The sequence below is a fragment of the Microcaecilia unicolor genome, chromosome 5, assembly GCF_901765095.1.
Source record: "Microcaecilia unicolor chromosome 5, aMicUni1.1, whole genome shotgun sequence".
NCBI lineage: Eukaryota > Metazoa > Chordata > Amphibia > Gymnophiona > Siphonopidae > Microcaecilia > Microcaecilia unicolor.
In genome coordinates this window covers 192,735,898-192,760,636 of record NC_044035.1, presented here as the reverse complement: position 1 = coordinate 192,760,636, position 24,739 = coordinate 192,735,898, and the positions used below count along the sequence as shown (strand labels likewise).

The window sequence follows — 24,739 nt, the reverse complement described above, 5'->3', positions numbered from 1 at the left end:
TTAGAGACATATGCGCTATGCCTGCGGTGCGGGGGGTAAAGATTAACAAACAAGAATTTAAGCTAGCTGTTTTTGCAGATGACCTCTTAGTTATGCTCACTAACCCAGTAGAATCCCTACACTCTTTATTGGAGATATTTAAGGAATTTGGAACCTATTCGGGGTTTAAACTAAATTTAGACAAGTCTGAAGCCCTGGCTAGTAATGTACATATAGGTGAGGACTGGCAGGAGAGATTTCCTTTCAGATGGGCGATGGGTACATTTCGTTACCTGGGAATAAAGCTAACCCCTGAGACTGCAGACCTCTATTCTATTAACGTTAGGTTACTGTTGGACCAGACTAAACAACAGCTAGAGAGCTGGAAGCTATTGCAGTTGCCGTTGATAGGTAGAATTTGCCTAATTCGCTTGGTAATATTCCCCCCGTGGCTTTATGTGCTGAAGACCATTCCAATATGCTTTCTAAGCAAAGATCGTAAGGCTTTTTATAGGTGGGTGGTGGAATTTTGTTGGTCTGCCCAGCACTATCCCCGCCTCCCACCACCGGCTCTGGCACAGACTGTATAAGTCTGCCCAGCACTATCCCCACCTCCCAACCACCAGCCCTGCCTCCCACCACCAGCTGAGCTTCTGGGGATCCCTTCCTTCTGAGCAGGATTCCTTTATGTTTATCCCACGCATGTTTGAATTCCGTTACTGTTTTCCTCTCCACCACCTCCGGCGGGAGGGCATTCCAAGCATCCACCACTCTCTCCATGAAAAAATTCTTCTTGACATTTTTCTTGAGTCTGCCCCCCTTCAATCTCATTTCATGTCCTCTCGTTCTACCACCTTCCCATCTCCAGAAAAGGTTCGTTTGCGGTTTAATACCTTTCAAATATTTGAACGTCTGTATCATATCACCCCTGTTCCTCCTTTCCTCCAGGGTATACATGTTCAGGTCAACAAGTCTCTCCTCATACGTCTTGTAACACAAATCCCATACCATTCTCGTAGCTTTTCTTTGCACCGCTTCCATTTTTTTTAACATCCTTCACAAAATACAGCCTCCAAAACTGAACACGATACTCCAGGTAGGGCCTCACCAACGACTTATACAGGGGTATTAAAACCTCTTTTCTTCTGCTGGTCACACCTCTCTCTATACAGCCTAGCAATCTTCTAGCTACGGCCACCGACTTGTCACACTGTTTTGTCGCCTTCAAATCCTCAGATACTATCACCCCAAGATCCCGCTCCCCGTCCGTACCTATCAGACTCTCACTGCCTAACACATAAGTCTCCCGTGGATTTCTACTCCCTAAGTGCATCACTTTGCATTTCTTCGCAATGAATTTTAATTGCCAAATGTTAGACCATTCTTCTAGCTTCCGCAGATCTTTTTTCATGCTTTCCACTCCCTCCGGAGTGTCCACTCTGTTGCAAATCTTGGTGTCATCTGCAAAAAGGCAAACTTTACCTTCTAACCCTTCGGCAATATCACTCACAAATATATTGAATAGAATCGGCCCCAGCACCGATCCCTGAGGCACTCCACTACTCACTTTTCTCTCCTCCGAGCGAACTCCATTTACCACCACCCTCTGGCGTCTGCCCGTCAACCAGTTCCTAATCCATTTCACCACTTCGGGTCCTATCTTGGTTGGTGCAGGATAGAGAATCCAGTGGGGAATAATTCAGCCAATGGTACGCCTCCGATTTCATCCAGCCAGGTCTCAGTTATTTCCAAGGATGTCTAAGTGGGAATCCATTGATGACATCATGAATCATAGGAAATAATTTTTTTTTTGGCTGATCTGGCATTTACTAGGCCCAGCTTTCCAAGTACTGGGTCTGTATGTGGTTATAGTTTTAGTTTTAGGGGTTACTTGACGGTGGTAGGCAGGTATTTGTGTGGGTATAGCTAGGTAAGAGTTTTGCCTCTTGAGTTTTTGTCTTCTAGGTAGATGGGGGGAGTCCATTGTTTCTTCTACCGCAGATTACTGGGATGTCTGAAGATTTTTGGCTTAAAAGACCAAAGCACATTCTTGTTTACAGTAAGATAACAGAGCTCTCTAACTATTCAGTATAACAATAAGCCAGTTTGTCTTTGGCAGCAATTAACACTGGAATGTTAATTAGGCAGACACTGCTTGATGAGGGTCTAAATTTCTTTGAAGTGTCAGCTTCCTAGTTCCTCTATTTCCTTTACATGTGGATAAAGGTGAGCCAGTTGATATTGTGTATCTGGATTTTCAAAAGGCATTTGACAAAGAACCTCATGAAAGACTCCAGAGGAAATTGGAAAGTCATGGGATAGAAGGTAAAAGAAAATTAGGTTCTTACCTTGGTAATTTTCTTTCCTTTAGTCACAGCAGATGAATCCGTTAACTGATGGGTTATGTCCGCCTACCAGCAGGTGGAGATAGAGAACAATGAAAAACCATAGTGCTCTATGGACGGCTAGCTCCATCTGCCTTCAGTATTCGAAACTTCCAAAGCAGAGTGTATCCTCAAAGTAGAATAACATTAACTTTCCTCACAGCGAACGAATGCCCCAGAACAGGAGCAATAATCACACAAAGGAGGGACAATCTCAACCTCCTGTAACAGAACAGAAATCCTGAAGACGGTTTTCCAACTTCTCCCAATGAGGGAACATGTCTGCAGGAAAACAACTGAACAAATAAACAGACAGAGAGGGATCATGGATTCATCTGCTGTGACTAAAGGAAAGAAAATTACCAAGGTAAGAACCTAATTTTCCCTTCCTTGTCATCAGCAGCAGATGAATCCATTAACTGATGGGATGTACAAAAGCACTCCCTAGTTAGGGCGGAAATCTGTCACTCCCCGAGCAAGCACTTGCGCTCCAAACTGCGCGCCCCGCTTCGCTGCAACATCCAGCCTGTAATGCCGGACGAAGGCGAGCTTAGAAGCCCAAGTAGCCGCACTACAGATCTCCTGAAGAGAGAGTGCTCCTGTTTCGGCCCACGAAGAGGAAATCGCTCTCGTGGAATGCGCTTTAAATGCGTCCAACGGAGACCGCCCTGACAGCAGATATGCAGAAAAAATGACTTCCTTGAGCCAACGGGCTATAGTGGCCTTAGACGCTGGAGACCCTCTTCGAGGACCTGACAACAAGACAAAAAGGTGATCAGAAGTCCTGAAGTCATTTGACATTTGTAGATACTGCAATAGAGCCCTGCGAACATCCAAAAGATGTAACTGCCCAAACGATTCCGGAAACTCTTCCCTAGTAAAGGAGGGCAGATAAATGGGCTGGTTTAAGTGAAATGCTGAAACCACCTTAGGCAGGAAGGCAGGCACTGTACGTACCGTTACTCCGGACTCTGAGAATTGCAGAAAGGGGTCTCGACAGGACAGAGCCTGGAGCTCAGACACACGTCTCACCGAAGTTATGGCCACCAAAAAGACTGTCTTTAGAGTCACATCCTTCTCTGACGCTCGCCTCAGCGGCTCGAAGGGCGAACACTGGAGCGCCTTCAACACCAGCCCCAGGTTCCAAGCCGGACACGGCAGCCGCACTGGAGGGCGAAGCCAGAGCGCCCCTCTTAGAAATCGGGCAACGTACGGATGAGCGGCCAGGGAAAGGCCAGAGACCTTCCCTCGAAAGCATGCCAATGCTGCCACTTGCACTAGCAGGGAATTGTAGGCCAAGCCTTTTTGAAGAACCATCCTGCAAAAACTCCAGTATTGGCCAGACTGTAGCTCTCATGGGTGTGATCGCCTTTGAAACACACCACACCTCAAACTAGCGCCAGATCCTAGCACAAGCAATGGAAGTGGACCGCTTGCAGACCTGCAAGACAGTGGCGATGACTGTTAGAAAAGCCTTTGTCTCTCAATTGCGCCCTCTCAAGAGCCATGCCATAATACCAAAGCGGCAGGGATCCTCCTTGGTCACCGGACCCTGCATCAACAAGTTCGGTACCAGAGGCAAAGGAAGAGGGGCCTCCACCAGCATCCGCTGGAGATCCACGTACCACGGCCGCCTGGGCCAATCCGGGTCAATGAGAATCACCACTCCTTGATGTAGCCGAATTCGCAGGAGGACTCGCCGTATCAAGGGCCAAAGAGGGAACACATACAGGAGGCCCGGAGGCCAGGGTTGAGCCAAGGCATCCAACCCCGCCGAGTGAGGATCTCTCCGTCTGCTGAAAAAGCAAGGGACTTTGGCTTTGCGCTTGACGCCATTAGATCCGCTACCGGCGTTCCCCATTTGGCACAGATCTGAAGAAACACTTCATCTGCCAGTTCCCACTCCGCTGGGTCGATTTGATGCCTGCTTTGAAAATCGGCTTGCACGTTGCTCTGACCTGCTATGTGAGCTGCTGACAGAAGCTGCAGATGTAGCTCGGCCCAGTGGCAAATCTGAGCAGCCTCCGCAGCCAGTGCTCTGCACTGAGTGCCGTCCTGTCGATTTATGTAGGCCACAGCTGTCGTGTTGTCCGACAGAACTCTGACAGCCAGCCCCTCCAGAGTCTTGTGAAAGGCCAGAAGAGTCTGAAATATCGCTCTCAGTTCCAAGCGATTCATGGACCACCCCGATTCCGCGGGTGTCCATAGGCCCTGGGCATAGCTTCCCTTGCAATGTGCTCCCCAGCTGACCAGGCTGGCATCGGTTATCACCAGGCACCAAGAAGGAAGCGCCAGCGGCATTCCTCGCCGCCGCATGCTGTCGGAGAGCCACCACTCCATACTGAGCCGGGCCGCAGGGAGCCACGTGAGTCTGCGTTGATAATCCTGGGACGTTGGAGACCATCGTTGAAGCAGGGCAATCTGCAGAGGTCTCAAGTGCGCTCTCGCCCATGGCACTACCTCCAAAGTGGCCATCATTGACCCCAGCAGCTGGACAAAGTCCCAAGCTCGCGGGCAAGGCATCCTCAGGAGCAGACGGACCTGATTCTGAAGCTTGCACCGCCTTTGGTCGGGTAGAAAAACAAACCCCAAGGCCGTGTCGAACCGGACCCCCAAATATTCGAGAGATTGAGAGGGGGGTCAGGTGACTTTTGGGTATATTAACGACCCAGCCCAGAGATTGCAGTACTGAGACCACTCTGGCTGTGGCCAGATGACTTTCATCTGCCGAATCCGCTCTGATGAGCCAGTTGTCGAGATACGGGTGAACCCGGATACCCTGTCGCCTGAGAAAAGCAGCTACTACCACCATAACCTTGGAAAAGGTGCGGGGAGCTGTGACGAAGCCAAAAGGCAAGGCCCAAAACTAGAATTGTTTTCCCAACACCGCAAACCGGAGAAACCGTTGATGCGGGGGCCAAATAGGAATGTGCAAGTAAGCTTCTTTTAGGTCCAGAGATGTGAAAAATTTTCCTGGCTGTACCGCCACAATGACGGAGCGCAGGGTTTCCATGCGAAAATGTCGCACTCTTACAGCCTATGGAACTTTGGAAGGCTAAGTGCTTTGAAAATATGCCTCAGTGTCAGACACGTGCGGCAGAGCTCTTTTCAGCATGAAAGCTTTATGCATTAGAAGCACAAATTCCGGGGAGAAAAACTCACCCTGACCCTCCATCTCCAAATCAGGAGAAACGGGAACAGGAGCTCCTCTGGTAGCCTCTAACCGAGGCGTCCCCCTGCACTCAGACTCCTCCGCAACAGCGAGGGTCGAGGCGTGCGGCGCTTCCAAAATGGTGCCTGCTGCCAGCTCCATTGAGTGGAAAGAATCATCACTCGCCATGCTCGTACCAGCTCTAGCGTCTAAAGAGCACATCTTACAGAGCCCCGCTGCTGATCTACGTTTACCACAACGGAAGCAGCGTTTAACCGCTTCAGCAACCATCGTCCGACCGGACGGAATTATATAAGTAAAATGGCAGCTTCGCGCCAAAACTTACCCCAATCGGAAAGGCATCCGCAGGACCTCCCCGAAGGAGCTGGGCACCACTCTCACCTCAAAAGACCGAGTCAAACGAGCTCCGGTCAAGCTGCACATGGAAAATAGCCTCAGAATAGCCACGCAGAACCAATGTGTATTTCTTTTTTTTTTTTTTTAAATGCTGTGAGGAAAGTTGGAGGCAGGCAGCAACAGAGGTACTCCGGTAGGCAGGGGGATGGGTAAGGCAGGGAAAGAGCGAACCTATATGCCTTCAAAGTGGGCACCACCAGCCACAACACCCCAGCTTCAACTGGCAAAAGCACAGGAGCCACCCCAGGCAGAATTTTTCCATGAGCTGATCAAGCTACATCCACACCTGCTGGGAGATAGAGCTCCAGTAGCTGAGAAATACAGGTAGAGGACAGAACTATGGCTGGAGCTCCAGTAGCTGAGAAATACAGGCAGAGAACAGGACTAGGGCTGAAGTTCCAGTAGCTACAAATACCGGCAGGGAGCAGGGTTATGGCTGGAGATCCAGTAGCTGAGAAATACAGGCAGAGAACAGGACTAGGGCTGAAGCTCCAGTAGCTAGAAATACAGGCAGGGAGCAGGGCTATGGCTGGAGCTCCAGTAGCTGACAAATACAGGCAGAGAACAGGACTAGGGCTGAAGCTCCAGTAGCTAGAAATACAGGCAGGGAGCAGAGCAATACTGAAAGCTGCCAAGTGGTGGACTTTGGTCCTGGGAAACTGAGGAACTGAGTTCGATTCTCGGCACAGGCAGCTCCTTGTGACTCTGGGCAAGTCACTTAACCCTCCATTGCCCGCCGCATTGAGCCTGCCATGAGTGCGAAAGCGCGGGGTACAAATGTAAAAAAAAAAAAAAAAGCTGCCACTAAGAAAGAAACCCAAGCCAGGAATATAGACCAGAGGCAAGACTAGGAAATAAGCAACAGAACCAAAACTAGCTACACACAGACTAACTAGAATTAAGCTACACACAAGCAAGAAACTCATACTAGAACTGGACTAGGCAGAAGGGCACAATGCACCCCAACATACCAGGGACCTCAGACGATGCAAAGGCAAACACCGAAGTTTCTAGGTGATTAATAAAGCCCATCAGCACCTGAGGCTCAAGCTGCAGCAATCTCAAGGCAACTACGGGTGCTGTTCAGGCACAAACAAGAAAGACAAGTCTGGCAGCCTGGAAGATCCGGACCGGACTGGGCTGAAGCCTGGAACAGGTAGGGACAGCAAGACAGCCTATGGCAGCCACCGGTTCTGGTCACCAGAGGGCGAGGGGAGCACAAACCAAGAAGCAGGCAGAAAGCATACTGAAGCATACACAGGTGCAGCACAGTGGAGCAATCAGAGCCATGCTGGAAGCAGCCAGCACACAGAGACAGAGGCAGAGCTAACTCAGGCAACACACACAGGTGCAGTATAGTGGAGTAATTAGAGCCACGCTGGAAGCAGCCAACACACAGAGACAGAACTAACTCAGAAAGGACAGACGGAAGCCAGCTCAGAAGCTGACCCCCAGAAATAGGGTAAGTCTGAGAGGGGTCACGACCACAGATGTGACAGTACCTCCCCCTCAAGGCTCCTGTGTCCCCACGGGAGCTCCAGGTCTCCAAAGGAAATTCAGGTCTCCATGGATAACAATGGTGAAATCTACGGAGGAGCTCCGACACATGACCATGGTCAGCTGGGCAGGAACTGGAACAGGAATCAGGACTGGAACTCAGACTAACATCAGGACTGGAACTCGGACTGGGACTAACATCAGGACTAGAACTCGGACTGGACTCAGGAACCGAACTGGGCCTGGGACCCAGAGTGGGTTCAGCATCTCGGCTGGAACTGGAACTCAGAGTACACCCAGCATCATCTTGGCTGGGACTCAAACTCGGATTGGACTCAGCATCATCTCGGCTGGGACTGGAACTCGGAGTGGACTCAGCATCATCTCGGCTGGGACTGGAACTCGGCGTGGACTCAGAGGCTTGGCTAGAAGCGGAACTCTGAACCGGAGCTGGACCAGGACCCAGGAGGCTCCACTAAACCTGCATTCGAGCCCTGACCTCGGGGCTTCCACAACGCCTTCTTTCAGCGTCTGCTTCAGGAGTATCCCGAAGGGCTGGATCCAAGGAAAGTTTGCAGCGATACTCGAAGAGTGTGACAGAAGGACCAAGAGCAGAAACTGGGTTCAACATGCGCCCACGCCGCCGGACACGCTTCCTCTCCGCTGAAGCTTCATGCAGCTTCCTCACGCATGGATCAGATAAAAGTTCTCTACGATATTCCTCCAGTGTCATGAAAGGGTCAAAAACAACCATAAGGCCAGAACTGAACTTCACAAGGGAAACAGGAGCAGAAGTTCTAGGCTGGAGGCCCAGCAGGTCAGGTGATCTTACCGAGCTCATGGCCTTTGCATTCTGTCACGTTTTCAAAAAGCAGGAACTAGGTTTGTGGAGCAAAACCACTCCTACACAGGGATAAGGCACAACTCTGACAGGGCCAGCTAGACTTCACCTGCACTTGACCACCGTTCCTCAGGAGTTGAGCCCCTGGGTGCAGGTGGCCAGTAGACTTACCGGACAGGGCCGGAACTGGAAACCAGCAGGATACACCCATGGTCTAGAATACACAGGGAGGATAGGCAGAATACTAGACTAGGACTCTCAGACAGACAAGGGACAGAACTGAAAGCTGCAAGCAGCCACTGAAACAGTGAACAAACACGGATAGACAGGAGACAGAACTGAAAGCTGACAGACAGCCACTGAACAAGAAACACAGACAACCTAAGAACTACACACCGATCTACAAACAAGGAACAAGACTGGGAAACAAGCAATACAGTAAACATGCAATACAGAACACAAAGCTACACAAAGACTAAACTAGAATCAGGCAAGAATTACAGACTATAAACTGGACTAGGCAGAAGTGCACCACCACCCCAACATACCAGGGACCTTAGACGATGCAAAGGCAAACACCGAAGTTTCTAGGTGATTAATAAAGCCCATCAGCACCTGAGGCTCACTGCAGCAATCTCAAGGCAACTACGGGTGCTGTTCAGGCACAAACAAGAAAGACAAGTCTGGCAGCCTGGAAGATCCGGACTGGGCTGAAGCCTGGAACGGGTAGGGACCGCAAGACAGCCTATGACAGCCACCGGTTCTGGTCACCAGAGGGTGAGGGGAGCACAAACCAAGAAGCAGGCAGAAAGCATACTGAAGCATACACAGGTGCAGCACAGTGGAGCAATCAGAGCCATGCTGGAAGCAGCCAGCACACAGAGACAGAGTCAACTCAGGCAACACACACAAAGGTGCAGTATAGTGGAGTAATTAGAGCCACGCTGGAAGCAGCCAGCACACAGAGACAGAACTAACTCAGAAAGGACAGATGGAAGCCAGCTCAGAAGCTGACCCCCAGAAATAAGGTAAGTCTGAGAGGGGTCACGACCACAGACGTGACAACTGGTTAAAAGATAGAAAACAGAGAGTAGGGTTAAATGGTCAGTATTCTCAATGGAGAAGAGTAGATAGTGGGGTTCCGCAGGGGTCTGTATTGGAACCGCTGCTTTTTGTAAATGGTTTAGATATGGGAATAACTAGTGAGGAAATTACATTTGCTGATGACACAAAATTATTCAAATTTGTTAAAGCGCAAAAGGATTGTAAAAAATTGCAAGAAGACCTTACGAGACTGGGTGAAGAACCTGAACTATAGCTACGTGATGCAAGGTTCCACATTAGGAGTCCATGACCAGAAAAAGGATCTAGGTGTCATCGTTGACAATACGCTGAAACCCTCTGCTCAGTGTGCAACAGCAGCGAAGAAAGCAAATAGAATGTTAGGTACTATTAGGAATGGAAAACAAAAATAAGGCTAATGCCTTTGTACCACTCCATGGTGAGGCCTCACCTCAAATACTGTATGCAATTCTGGTCACCACATCTCAAAAAAGATATAGTAGAATTAGAAAAGGTATAGAGAAGGGCAACAAAAATGATAAAGGGGATGGGACGACATTCCTATGAGAAAAGGCTAAAGCGGCTAAGGCTTTTCGGCTTGGAAAAAAGATGGCTGAGGGGAGATATGATAGAGGACTATAAAATAATGAGTGGAGTGGAATGGATAGACGTGAATCGCTTGTTTACACTTTCCAAAAATACTGGGACTAGGGGGAACGCAATGAAACTACAAAGTAGTAAATTTAAAACAAATGCTCTGGAATTCTTTGCCAGAGAATGTGATAAAATCAGTTAGCTCAGCGGGGCTTAAAAAAGGTTTGGATATCTTCCTAAAAGAAAAGTCCATAAGCAATTATTAAGATGGACTTGGAAAAATCCACTATTTATTTCTAGGATAAACAGCATAATATACTGTTTTGGGACCTTGCCAGATACTTATTACCTAGATTAGCCACTGCTGGAAACAAGATACTGGGCTTGATGGAACTTCGGTCTGTCCCAGTATGGCAACGTTTATGTTCTTATGTAACATACAAAGGCCCCCAAACAAATGAGGTGGTTCTTAACAATCACTGATAATAAATCAGATCTACTAAATCAATAATAATCAAAAACAACCAATGCTTTATGATTAAAGCTTATTTAGCCATGAAGGAAACAGACCTCAGAAACCATAATAGGCTGTGTTTTTGACTGTCCTTCCAAAGTTCAAATTTTCATCCATTGGTCTTAAAAAAACTCCGATTATTTTCTTGTAATAATGCTAGTGAAAAAGTGATATATAATTTAACATCACTGTGATAGAGCTGAATTTAAAATAAAGTGCATTCATATGCCCATATTCGGTTGATAGACCTTCTAGCCTGTAATGTGACCATTAGATCAAAAGAATATCTCCATTACATTTTCCTAGTTATAAAAACATTAACTATGGGATTTCCAAAGGCCAACTACGCGGCAAACCCATATTAAAGGGCATGCACTGGATATCATTACACACAAATTCACCCCTGACTCAAATTTATCATTAACGGATATAAACTGGTCACCCATACCATGGTCCGACCACTATATGGCAAACTTCACGCTCTTATGGCGAATGAAAGAATCAACCCACAAACAAGAATGAACCACCAACACCACGAGAGGAAAAATAGATCCTATAATATTCTGGCAACAATTCTACGATAACGATGGTCTATAAAGACAGATACAAGCCAATTCCTTGAAGAATGGGACAATAGATGTAGAAGCATATTAGATAACATAGCACCAATTCAAACCAGAACCTCACACAGAAAGAAATCAATACCATGGTTCAACGAAGAACTGAAGGGGTTAAAAACGCAAGTTAGAAGGCTAGAAAGAGCATGGAAGAAAATGAGAGACGATTCCACTTTCACCACATGGAAGCAATTACAAAGGAAATATAAATACACCATAAGACAAACTAAAAGACTATATTATAAAACTATAATTGGACCAGAATTCAAGGACACACACAAATTCTTCCAACTCGTGAACAAATTACTAGATACTACACCGGTAACTTCTAACAATACAGACAAACCAGCAGCAAACAATCTCGCAAAATTCTTCAGTGAGAAAATCACAAAACTACGCCTTCAAATACCTGTCAATACCACAAACTATACAGAGCTTCTTGACTGCCTAGACCCAAACCCTGGGGAATACCTAGCGGACAGAATCTGGACCAATTTTGAGACGCTATCAGAGGACATCATTTCCCAAAAACTCAAAAGATTTGCCAAATCACACTGCAAACTAGACATATGCCCTAACCTGATAAAATTAGCCCCTCAACAATTCATAAAAGACCTCACAGAGCACCTGAACTACATGCTACAAAACGGACTCTTCCCTCTACCCAAACAAAGATGCAAAAAAAGCACAAGCGACTTAACCAACTACCAACCAGTAGCATCTATCCCACTGTTAACCAAATTAACGGAAGGATTGGTGACCAATCAACTCACTGACTACCTAAATAAATTCTCCATACTACACAACTCCCAATCAGGATTCCGGTCTAACCACAGCACAGAAACAGTACTAGTCACTCTTATGGCTAATTTTAAACATTTGATCGCAACTGGCTATAACATACTTCTACTACAATTCGATATGTCCAGCGCTTTCGACATGGTTGATCAAGGAATACTACTACACATCCTTGAATACTTTGGAATTGGAGGCAACGTCCTCAAGTGGTTCATAGGCTTCCTAACCACACAATCTTACCAAGTGATATCCAACTCTGCTACCTCAGACACATGGACACCTGAATGCAGAGACCCAGAAGGATCCCCCCTCTCACCGACTCTCTTCAACCTAATGATGACACCCTTGGCCAAACTATTATCCAATCAAAACTTCAATCCACACATATACGCAGATGACGTAAATATCTAAGTACCGTTTAAACAAGACTTACTGGAAATCACAAACGACATCAACCAAGGTTTCCAGATTATGGGCCGATGCATTCCAGCTGAAACTAAATGCAGAAAAAACGCAGTGCCTCATACTCACCTCACAACATAACAAGAACAAATTCACCACCATCAACACACCAAAACTATCCCTTCCCGTATCGGATACATTGAAAATTCTTGGAGTGACCCTCGACCGACATCTCACACTTGATAATCATGTGAAAAATACAACTAAAAAGATGTTCCATTCCATGTGGAAACTAAAAAGGATTCTTCCCAAGGACCATTTTTCGAAACCTGGTACAATCACTAGTGCTTAGTCACTTAGACTACTGCAATGCACTCTACGCAAGTTGTAAAGAGCAAATCATCAAGAAACTGCAAACCACCCAGAATACCGCAGCCAGACTCATATATGAAAAACAAAATATGAAAGTGCTAGGCCACTAAGGGAGAAGCTACACTGGCTCCCACTTAAACACATCACGTTCAAGATATGTTCTTTAGTTCATAAAATCATTCACGGAAGTGCCCCAGCCTACATGTCCTCCTAATCTATTTATTTTATTTTATTTATTGCATTTGTATCCCATATTTTCCCACCTATTTGCAGGCTCAATGTGGCTTACATAGTTTTGTTAACATTGTTGTTCCAGGATATCAGATACATTTGGTAATGTGCAGAGATTAAGTAAAGGAAGAAAGAAGGGAGTAATTAGGGAAGGTATAACTGAGTGGTTTGGATGAGGTGGATTAGTGAGGTTGTAGGTTCTTATTGTAGGCCACAACAACACATTGTAAGCCACATTGCGCCTGCAAAGAGGTGGGAAAATGTGGGATACAAATGCAATAAATAATAAAAATAATAACAATAATTAAGTATAAATCTACACTATATAGAGATTTTTCACATTTAAGTTCAAAATGGTGGAATTCCATGCCCAATGAGATAAAATGTATTTCCAATTACCTAAAATTTCATAAATTCCTAAAGACCTTTCTTTTTAATAAATTTTCACATTCATTAGATAATGGACTAAACAGAAAACATTACTCCTTATTCAACTTGTCTAATAGAAATTTCATATTGATATTTTCTTGCTTGAAACAATATATTGTACATATTTCAATTATCTATTATTGTAAGACACATAGAAATTAATAAATAGAATTCGGATTATGTGGGGTATAAACATCAATAAATAAATCAATATCCCTAATTGGCTTCAGTTTTTTTTACATCATGCCGTCTCCTCAATCTAACCTCCTTGGACCGCACAGCCGCACACAACACTGTCCCGCCCTTGGTATGCCACTGCCTTTCTCCCGCCCCCAGTCCCCCCTCCTGTTGTCCAGCATCATTACCTCGCTCTCCGCTTGCTCTGGGTCCGATCTCTGCCCTTCCCTACTACTACTACTACTATTTATCATTTCTATAGCGCTACAAGGCATACGCAGCGCTATACACCATACACAAAAAAGCCAGTCCCTGCTCAAAGTGCTTACAATCTAAATAATACTTCTCTCCACTGCCTCTCCTCCCTCCCTCTTGTTGTCTAGCATTATTCCCTCCCCTCTAGCCCTGGAGCCAATCTCTATCCTTCCCTACTTCTCCTTCTCCTCTGGTCCTAGGTCCAATCTCTCTCCTTCCAACGTTTCTCTCTCCCTCTCTCTTTCTTCCTCTTTCCTAGCATCTCTTTCTCCCACCGCCAGAAATCCTGCAACTCTGTCTTCTACACCCACCCCCCTTCCCAGTCCGTAGTCCAGCATCTCTCCCCTCCCCGTCCCCGATGATCTACCTTAAAACTTGTCGTTAGTTGTGGAAGTCACCCGCAGAGGTTCATACACATGTCACAAAGAGCACCGGAACCATTCTTTCAAGGCTTAGGCGTCCCGTCCAAGAAAAGTCGGAATGACGTCAAAAAGTTGAAGCCAATTGGGTTAATCCCTGTTTCCCACTCCTCGCGAATAGTCGTCATCTATACAGTACACTCAAAACAAAGTAAGCAACCCAATGACCTGTTGCATCCTGGTTGTCGTTCTCATTGTTGGTAGCATTTGTATTTAATCTCACTTATATTTTCAAACATGCCGACTTGTGCAGCATACGGATGTACACAGAGGAAATATAATAACATTTCATAGATAGAGTAGTAATTTGTTATAAATCGTACTATGTTATGTTATGTAATCATTGTGTTATTTGGGGGGGCTGGTTATAGAGACTCCCGAGCACTTGTATTCGTGCAGATATTTTTTTTCCCTCCTGGTAAAGGGTCACTAAAACAGACATCATGTTATGAGAATCAGGTGCTCATCATTTAGAGTTTCTATTTATTTACTTATTAATTACATTTATATACCACATTAAACATGAATTAGGTTGAAACCTTGGGAGCATTTAAAATCTTTTTTTTTCCCTGTACTTACATCAAAAGAGAAAGATGTTTTCTGGCAACTTGCTCCTTTTGTGTTGTGGAATGCAGTGGTATATTATACAAATGCACTTAATATTGGAGTGGAGGAGTAGCAGTAAGCAATTCAGTAGATATACTAGACTGGATCACCACAGATGACTTAGACCTTCTATTCATTACAGAAACCTGGTTCCACTGCCCTACAGACCCCGCCATCTTAGAAGCATGCCCACCAGAATACAAAATCACCCACTGGACAAGGAGTGGAAAAAGAGGGGGCGGAATAGCCATAATTTACAAACCCGAATTCGCCATCACAACCACGGGTGAATCTACCTCACCACAACTTGAAATTGCATCGACAAGAATTAATCACCCAAACCTAATAGGACACCTCAATGCAATCCTATTCTACACACCACCAGGAAAATGGCAAGACTCCCAAACACAACTCACGGACTTCATCTCGAACACATGTGTATCTGCCACAAACATCCTTATATTAGGAGACATCAACCTACACCTTGAAGATGACACCTCAACAGGCACACGAGAATGCAAAGAACTCCTACAACTCTGGGATCTACATGCACCCTACACGCAACCAACGCATGAAAAAGGACATACACTGGACATCATAACACACAAATTCGACCCGGACTCAACTACCACAATCACCAATACAAGATGGACACCCACACCATGGTCGGACCACTATAAAGCAAATGTCTCTCTCAACTGGCATAAAACACACATAAACACAACCAATAAACATGAGCGAACAACATACACCACGAGAGGAAAAATAGACCCCACAACATTTTGGCAACAGATCTACCAGAACGAATGGTCAACCAATGCTGACACCATCCAATTCCTCCAAGAATGGGACGATTTATGCACAACAACATTAGACAAAATCGCCCCAATCCAAACCAGAACATCACACAGAAACAAATCTAACCCATGGTTCACTGAAGAGCTGAAAAAGCTTAAAACACAAGTCAGGAAACTAGAACGTGCATGGAACAAAAAAAGAGATGAACAAACACTAAATGCCTGGAAACTACTCCGGAGGAAATACAAATATACCATAAAACAAACTAAAAGACTACACTACAAGACAATGATAGGACCAAACTACAAAGTCACACACAAACTCTTCTACCTCGTGAACAAACTATTAGACACCACGCCAGTCACAAACAACAGCAAAGATACACCAGACGTTGACAACCTTGCGAAATACTTCAAAGAGAAAATAATAAAATTAAGACTCCAAATACCTACCAGCCCTACTGAATACGCCACACTCCTAGATTGTCTAGACCCAGAAGACGGAATATATCCAGCAGACAGAACCTGGACCGAATTTGAACTACTATCAGAAGACCTCATCTCTGAAACACTTAGAAGATATGCCAAATCCCACTGCAAACTAGACATATGCCCAAATAACCTCATGAAATCAGCTCCTCAACAATTCACAATAGACCTAACAAACCACATAAACTTCATGCTACAAAACGGACTTTTCCCAAAAGAAAAAGGAAAGATTTTACTCACCCCCATACCCAAAGACACAAAGAAAAGCGCAAGGGAAATAACCAATTACAGACCAGTAGCATCCATACCACTAATAACCAAAATAACCGAAGGAATTGTAACTAAACAACTCACTAACTATCTAAACAAATACTCAGTACTACATGATGCCCAATCAGTATTCCGATCGAATCACAGCATGGAAACAGTATTACTTACCCTCATGACTAAATTCAAACAAATGATTGCAACCGGCAACAACATACTCCTACAATTTGACATGTCTAGTGCCTTCGACATGGTAGACCACGGAATCCTATTACACATACTTGAATACTTTGGCATAGGAGGAAATGTCCTAAACTGGTTCAAGGGGTTCCTAACCCAACGTTCATAACAAGTCACATCAAATTCAGCCACGTCTGCCGCATGGACACCTGAATGTGGGGTACCACAAGGATCACCTCTCTCACCAACCATCTTCAACCTAATGATGACCCCCCTTGGCAAAACTCCTATCAAACCATAACCTCAACCCATATATCTACGCCAATGATGTAACAATATACATCCCTTTCAAACAAGACATCAAAGAAATATTAAATGAAATCAATCAAAGTCTACGCATCATGAACACCTGGGCAGATGCATTTCGTTTGAAACTAAATGCAGAAAAAACCCAATGCCTGATACTCACCTCCCAATACAACACGAACGAATTCACTGCAATAAATACACCTAACCTAAGCCTTCCAATCTCAGAAACGTTAAAAATCCTTGGAGTTACTATCGACCGACACCTAACACTCGAAACCCATGCAAACAACAAAACCAAAAAGATGTTCTACTGCATGTGGAAACTGAAAAGAATAAGACCATTCTTCCCAAGATCCGTCTTCCGCAGCCTATTACAATCCCTCGTACTCAGCCACCTGGATTACTGCAACTTACTGTATGCAGGCTGCAAAGAGCAAATCTTGAGGAAACTTCAAACAGCCCAGAATACAGCAGCCAGACTCATCTTTGGAATACCAAAATATGAAAGTGCAAAACCCTTACGAGAGAAGTTACACTGGCTCCCACTCAAGGAACGAATCACGTTCAAAGTATGCACATTAGTCCACAAAATTATTAACGGCGAAGCCCCAGCCTACATGTCTGAGCTAATCGACTTACCACCCAGAAACGCTAAGAGATCATCCCGAACCTTCCTCAACCTCCACTTCCCTAACTGCAAGGGCCTGAAATACAAGACGCTCACGCATCAACCTTTACCTACATGAGCACGCAGTACTGGAATGAACTACCGCGGAAACTGAAAATGATCTACGAACAAACCAACTTCCGTAAATCACTAAAGACACATCTTTTTGATAAAATCTACGGAAAGAACCACAACACATAAAGCTCACACTCACTGTTCTGTTATACATCAATACATCTACTTATGAATTCTTAACCCTAATCTCACTACACCCAAACATTTACTCAAAGAAAAATGTATACCATTTGCTTCATATAACGCCCCTTAATTTCCCATTGTCTCCTTCCAATGTCTCAATGTTCTTTCAAATGACTTACTCCTTAACGAATTTGATTTTGACTCGTTTAACTCTTCACAATGTAATCCATAACCTGAATTGTAACAAATTGTATTTCCATTATTCATAATGTATTGTAAGCCACACTGAACCCGCAAAAAGGTGGGAAAATGTGGGATACAAATGCAATAAATAAATAAATAAATAGCCTAGTGGTTAGTGCAGCAGACTTTGATCCTGGAGAACTGGGTTGGTCACTCAACCCTCCATTGCCCTAGGTACAAATAAGGTATCTGAATATACTAAGTAAACTGCTTTGAATGTAGTTGCAAAAAACATAGAAAGGCGGTATATCAAGTCCCATTCCCCTTTATTACTACTATTTATAAGAGAGATATCTATTCAATATAAATAATTCTCACCTCCAATTCTGATGCTCACTGTGTGGCAGGGAAACACTGAAGCCCTGTACTGTTCGGCATCACTCTCACTCACTCTCACTCATACACCCGCCCTCAGCCACGCCCCATCCTGACATAATTCGCAACCCCAACGTTCTAATGAAGCCCCCAAGCTCCACCCACTTCTGTGAAGGGTTCGTAACTTCATGATGGTGAAGCCTCTCCACTGCCCATGTCTCTCTGTCATGCCCTCACATCGAACGTGATGATGTCGAGGGCGGAACAATTTCGGGGAACGAAAGGAACGCCAGAAGTTCGCCTCCGTCAGCAGAGGTACGCACGGGCTTTGGGGGAGGTTTTCCAGACGAAAGGCTGGTGTCCAGAGGGTCGCGCCACGGGGGGGCCGGGCAGTAACGCCAAGGGGGGGTTCAACTCGGTGGGAGGGGTGTGAGCGGGGCCTTGAACTGGGAGGGAGGGGGTCTGCAACTCGCCACGGACGGAGAAACGGAGGGACGGGGGTATGAACTCGGCAGGGAGGGAGGATGGGTGGGGATTTCCCTTGCTAGCGCCTGTTTCATTGTGTTTCGAAATGGGCCTTTCTTACTAGTCAATAATAATGATGGCTAAGCAGCAGTAGAAGAGTTGGAGCTGAATGGCATTTATGTTTTCCAAGTGGTGATGCATATAGCTTGATGGGATGTCCTTGTTGTAAGACCAGAATAAATCATTTCTTAGCTTCTTGTTTAAAATCAAGGAGGAACAAATCTGGTGGCTGCAGTGGCGTTCCTAGGGGGGCTGGCACCCGGGGCGGATCGCCGAAGCGCCCCGCCCGCCCGGGTACAGCGCCCCCCCCAATGCAGCGCGGACCCCCCCCCCGGCGAAAGGACACCCCTGCGAAGGAACCCCCCGCCGGGTGCGCGCGCCTGTCCTCCGTTGTTCCATGCTTCTTCTCTGCCCCAGAACAGGTTACTTCCTGTTCCGGGGCAGAGAAGAAGCATGGAACAACGGAGGAAAGGCACGCGCAGCACCCCCCGGCGGCGTGCACCCGGGGCGGACCGCACCCCTCCCTAGGAACGCCACTGGGTGGCTGGGAAATTAGCATGAGTTCAGCAAACAAAATGTAGCCTTTAAACTGCTAGCTGTTTAATATTCAACAGAATTTAACCAAGTTGGCTTAAGCTTCCTAATATGATTTGATAACAGTATTTTCTCAGTTATTACCCAAATGCAAACACAATTATAATGTTAATTATACGAAACGAAGCACCAGGATCCTTCAAGATCGGGACACAATTTCTTTGTTCATACACCTTGAACATTGATTCTTTCCTAAATGACCCAACATGGGCTGTGTTGAACATAAATGATAATCCAAATCAAACATGAAAAATAATAGATAACACAAATGTTTTTGAGAAGATAATGAAAATGTGTTCATAATGGAACCTTTTGTGAGACCTAGAGCGGCATAATCGAATGGCGCTGGCCATCTCCATGGCCGGCTTCGTAAATGGGCAGAGCCAACCGTATTTTTGAAAAAGATGTGAAGAAACATAAAATGGTAATATTAAACTAAAAATAATATTTATATACATATTTAATGATGTGATGAGCATAAATTCATTTGACCAAACTCACCAGTTAACTGGCAGTTAACCGAGCTGGAGCAGCTTTCATAGATCTCTTCCCCGTTATGACCCTGAAGCAGCTATAGTCTGATTTACAGCACAGCGAAACGCTGGCCATTGTTGGTCAGGGGAGATCTGGATGAGGCAACCGTGGACTCCATTTGAGAGCACAACACAAACTAAGTTCATTGTGGCAAATCAGTACAGTATGCAAATGATGGTAGTTAGGAGCGCGATCTAAGACACTTAAAGATTAGGTGTCCTACAATCCTGTTAATCATTGCATACACATATGATCAAGGAGGTTTTTTAGCCTATGATAAATATCAAATCCCCTTAAAGACCGAGTGCTCAGCGAACGGGATTGATTCAGTACTGTTACGTCTGTGCTCTCCTCGCCCTCTGGTGGCCAGTACAGGTGGCTGCTATGGACCATCACCCGTTCCAGATTTTAGCTGAGTCCGGTCCGGATCTTCCAGGCTGCCAGGTTTGCTTGCATGGATTGAGCCTGCACAGCCACCATAGCTTCCTGGTGATTGCTGCAGCTGAGTCTTTCCTGTCTGGGCTTATTAGCCATTTTGAAACTCTCTGGCTTTGCCTTTGCATTGCGTCTAAGGCCCTGGTATGTTAGTGCTTGTTGCTCTGCTGCCTAGTTTTGAATCCTTGCCTTGATTCTTGTCTGTTCTTGCCAGTCAGTGTGTAGTTAGATTAGGTTGTAGTTAGTTTGCTAGTCTTGTCTCTGGGCTTTAGTTTTGTGTTTAGTCCTTGTCTGTTTGTATCCTGCTGGCTGCTCTGCAGCTTTTAGTTCTGTGTCTTGTTAGTGTTTTGTTCCCTGTTTCAGTGGCTGCTTGCAGCTTCCTGTTTCTGTCCCCTAGCTTTTCCTGTCCCTGCCTGGTGTTGTATTGTCTAGCCCAGTTTTCTGCCTTGCTGCCCATGTTCCTTCCTTTCCCCTCTGACACTCAGTCCCTGTGCTGCCTAGCTGTTATCCAGCTCCTGCCCTGCCCTGCAAAGTCCTGTCGGCCAACTGAAGCTGGGAACTTAACTCCTGGTGGAAATTGGCCAGGTACAGGTGAAGCCTAACTGTTGTCAGTGTTCTGCCTTGCCCCTGGTGTGGGGTGGTTTTGCCTGCCACTGCCGCTTCTCGGCAGGGGTCCAAGGGCTCACAACCCAGTTCCAGATTTGAAATCGTGACAAGTACCGAGAGTGTGATCTATAGACCTTGGTACTTTGAGGCATTTTTCCTCCAACAAAATTACATATCTCTTCTTACTAGATAGTGGAGATGCAACTTGATTTGTATCTGCCATTTTCAGGGCACAGACCATAGAAGTCTGCCCAGCACTAGCCCCGCCTCCCAACCACTAGCCCCGCCTCCCACCACCAGCGCTGCCACCCAATCTCTGCTAAACTTCTGAGGATCCATTCCTTCTGAACAAGATTCCTTTATGTTTATCCCATGCATTTTTGAATTCCGTTACTGTTTTCTTTGCATGACGTAGCTATAATTCGGGTTCCTCTTTCTCACATGCATCACTTTGCACTTGCTCACATTAAACGTCATCTGCCATTTAGACGCCCAGTCTCCCACTCTCATAAGGTCCTCTTGTAATTTTTCACAATCCTCCTGTGATTTAACCACTTTGAATAACTTTCAGACTTATTTTCGAAAGAGAAGGGGGTCCATCTTTCAACACAAATCGCAAGATGGGCATCCTTCTCACAGGGTCGCCCAAATTGGCATAATCAAAAGCCGATTTTGGGCGTCCTTAACTGCTTTACGTTGCGGGGATGACCAAAGTTCACGGGGGCATGTCAGAGGCATAGTGAAGGCGGGACTGGGGCATGCCTAACACATGGGTGTCCTCGACCTATAATGGAAAAAAGAAGGGCGTCCCTGACGAACACTTGGATGACTTTACCTGGTCCTTTTTTTCTTATGACCAAGCCACAAAATATGCTCTAAATGACCAGATGACCACCGGAGGGAATCGGGGATGACCTCCCCTTACTCCCCCAGTGGTCACTAACCCCCTCACACCCTCAAACAAAAATTTTAAAACTATTTTTTCCAGTCTCTATGCCAACCTCAAATATCATACCCAGCTCCATGACAGCAGTATGCAGGTCCCTGGAGCAGTTTTAATGGGTGCAATGCACTTCAGGCAGGCGGGCCCAGGCCCATTTCCCCCTACCTGTTACACTTGTGGTTGTCAGGTTTTTCAAGGCAGAAACTAGGTTCATGAGCCCTTGGGCCACTGCAGTGGAGCAGCAGTGGCAGGCAAACCACCCCACACCAGAGACAAGGCAGAACTCTGGCAGGAACAGCTAGACTTCACCTGCACTTGACCTCCGTTCCTCAGGAGTTGAGCCCGTGGGTGCAGGTGGCCGGCAGGACTTACCGGACAGGGCAGGAACTGGATACCAACTAGGCTGAACAGGGACTGAGGGTTAGAGGGGAAAGGAATATACATGGGCAGCAAGGCAGGAAACTGGGCTAGGACTCACAGACAGACAATACTACACAAGGCAGGAAAATGGACAAGCTAAAGGACAGGAACTGAAAGCTGCCAAGCAGCCACTGAAACAGGGTACAAATACTGACAGACAAGAGACAGGACTGAAAGCTGCAGAGCAGCCACTAAGCAAGAGACACAGACAAACAGAAACTAGACCAGGAATACAAACCAGAAACAAGACTAAGAAATAAGCAATAAACCTAAGCTAAACTACACACAGACTTACTAGAACCGGACAAGAAACTTAAACAAAAAACCAGACTAGGGACTTTTCGGAGGAAGTGACGTCACCAGCTAAAATGGACGTCTGAGAGCGGAGCTCCCGCTACCCCGCAAGAATTTAGCTAATAAAACCGAGCGAGCAGCTGCAAACGAAGCTAAGTGGGTCTGGACACCCTCCCCTTCAATTAGCAGTCTTGCTAAAATGAGTCAGAAAACGACGGGGGTGGATCTAGCTCGCTTTGCCTACCCGAGCGGAGACAGCACGCCAAGCTCCAAGATGGCGACGGCCCGCGGAGAGCAAGAGAAATGGGAGGAGAAACACCAGCGCCGAGGTGAGGGATCGCCTGAGCGCCCCGTTTTGGAGGAGGCAGACGGAGAGATCGCTCCAGCGCTAAAAAACTGGCTGCAAGAAATCAGCTCAAACTTGAAAGCGCTACGAGCAGAAGTGGCCACGCTTGGAGCTGACCTTAGAGGTGAAATTCGGGAGCTGGGGGCGCGCCTGAAGGAAACAGAGAACCAGGTGGAAGGCCACAGTGAAGCCCTGGGTCAGATGGAACAACAAGTTACAGACCTGCACAAAGAACAGCAGCAATTATGGTCCAAAGTTGAGGACTTAGAAAATAGAGGCCGACGGAACAACCTGCGTTTTCGTGGGCTGCCAGAGACGCCCATGTATCAAGACAGCATAGCGGTGATCCAAAAGATGGTGGCCGAGCTGATGGCAGCGAACAATACGGCGATTGAGGCAGAGGCAGTCCAGATAGAAAGGGCCCATAGAGCGCTGGGCCCGAGCCGCAATAACACATCAAAAGATATAATAGCCTGCTTCACGAGCTTTAAGTTCAAAGAACAAGTCCTAAAAGCAGCACGTCAAGTCTCAGATTTTAAATGGGACTCATATAGAATCGAAATTTACCAAGACGTGGCAGCAGCGACGTTAAAGAGAAGAAATGAACTGAAACCTTTTACAAGAAGGCTGCGTGACCTAAACATACAGTATAGATGGCGATATCCCTTTGCCTTGGCATTCTACAAGGATGGCAAGTTGCATCAAGTGAGGTCGCTAGAGGAGGCCAGACTGACCTGCCCGGAAATGGAAGTGGAAGCGGACTTGGCTGCTCCCAGCGGGGATAAGAGAAATGGAACGCAATCTGCACCAACAAAATGGAAAAGAGTGGGAAAAGGCCCTAGGAGACTGCAGCGACAACAATCTGCTGCTAAAATCACATGAGACCGTGGGACGAGACGACCCAGAATCAATAGAAGGTGAAAAGCCGCTGGATGCCAGAGTAGCGGCTCGGGACCAAGACGAAAGACATGTTTAAGTACTGTTAGTTTGCTCATGTTACGTTAATTGCTGTTTAAGGGGTATGCGGTAAATGATTGGTGAGTCACTTTCTCTTTACTTGGGTGCCTGTCGATATTGAGAGACACCCAACTTGCAGGGGGGGGGGGGAAGGGAAGGGTGGGAAGTGGGAGGGAGAGGGGAGAAGAGAGAGAAACGAAGATGACGCAGTAAGAGAGGCGCATGGTGTGCATCAGGGTACAGATGAAGTGAAGAGGCGAGGAATGACAACTTGGGGTAATTATGGCTGATATAACATGGCTGTCATTCAATGTAAAGGGGCTAAACATACCCAGAAAGCGGCAATTGTTATTCAGGGAGCTTTGCCGCCTGCAGGTGGATGTGGCTTTAATCCAGGAAACCCACCTTAAGCCCAGATACGAGAGACTCTGCATGCATAGACAATACCCTCATATATATTTTGCTTCTTCCAATGCGAACACAAAAAGCAAAGGGGTCCTGGTAGCACTTAGTAATTCCAAGCCCTGGGTGGTGCGGAAAGTAATACGGGACAAAGATGGGCGATATCTGATTGTGAACCTGCAGCTAGCTGGAAAGGCTTACACGGTTTTAAACATTTATGGGCCCAATGCCAATCAGGAGCAATTTTTTCTAGAATTAGACCGACAAATCACACAACACATTGAGGGATCCCTATTAATAGGAGGAGACTTCAACATCACCTTGCACCCACATTTAGATAACTCCACAATGGGAGTCACATATGGCCAACAGGGTAGACGCCAATTTAGAGAGCTACTCACAAGGTGGCAGTTAATAGATTTGTGGCGTAGGGATAACCCCTCAACACGCAGCTATACATTTTTCTCCTCAGT

General features: G+C 46.1%; 1 protein-coding gene across 1 annotated transcript in view; it reads right to left on the bottom strand.

Annotated features, from left to right (window-relative positions):
* The window catches only part of CFDP1 (craniofacial development protein 1), a 669,081-nt gene extending 654,905 nt beyond the window's left edge, over nucleotides 1-14,176 (bottom strand). The window contains 1 exon segment of the mRNA XM_030203683.1: nucleotides 14,088-14,176. The gene's annotated coding sequence lies outside the window, so the exon portion shown is untranslated.
* Nucleotides 14,177-24,739: the final 10,563 nt, after the last annotated feature.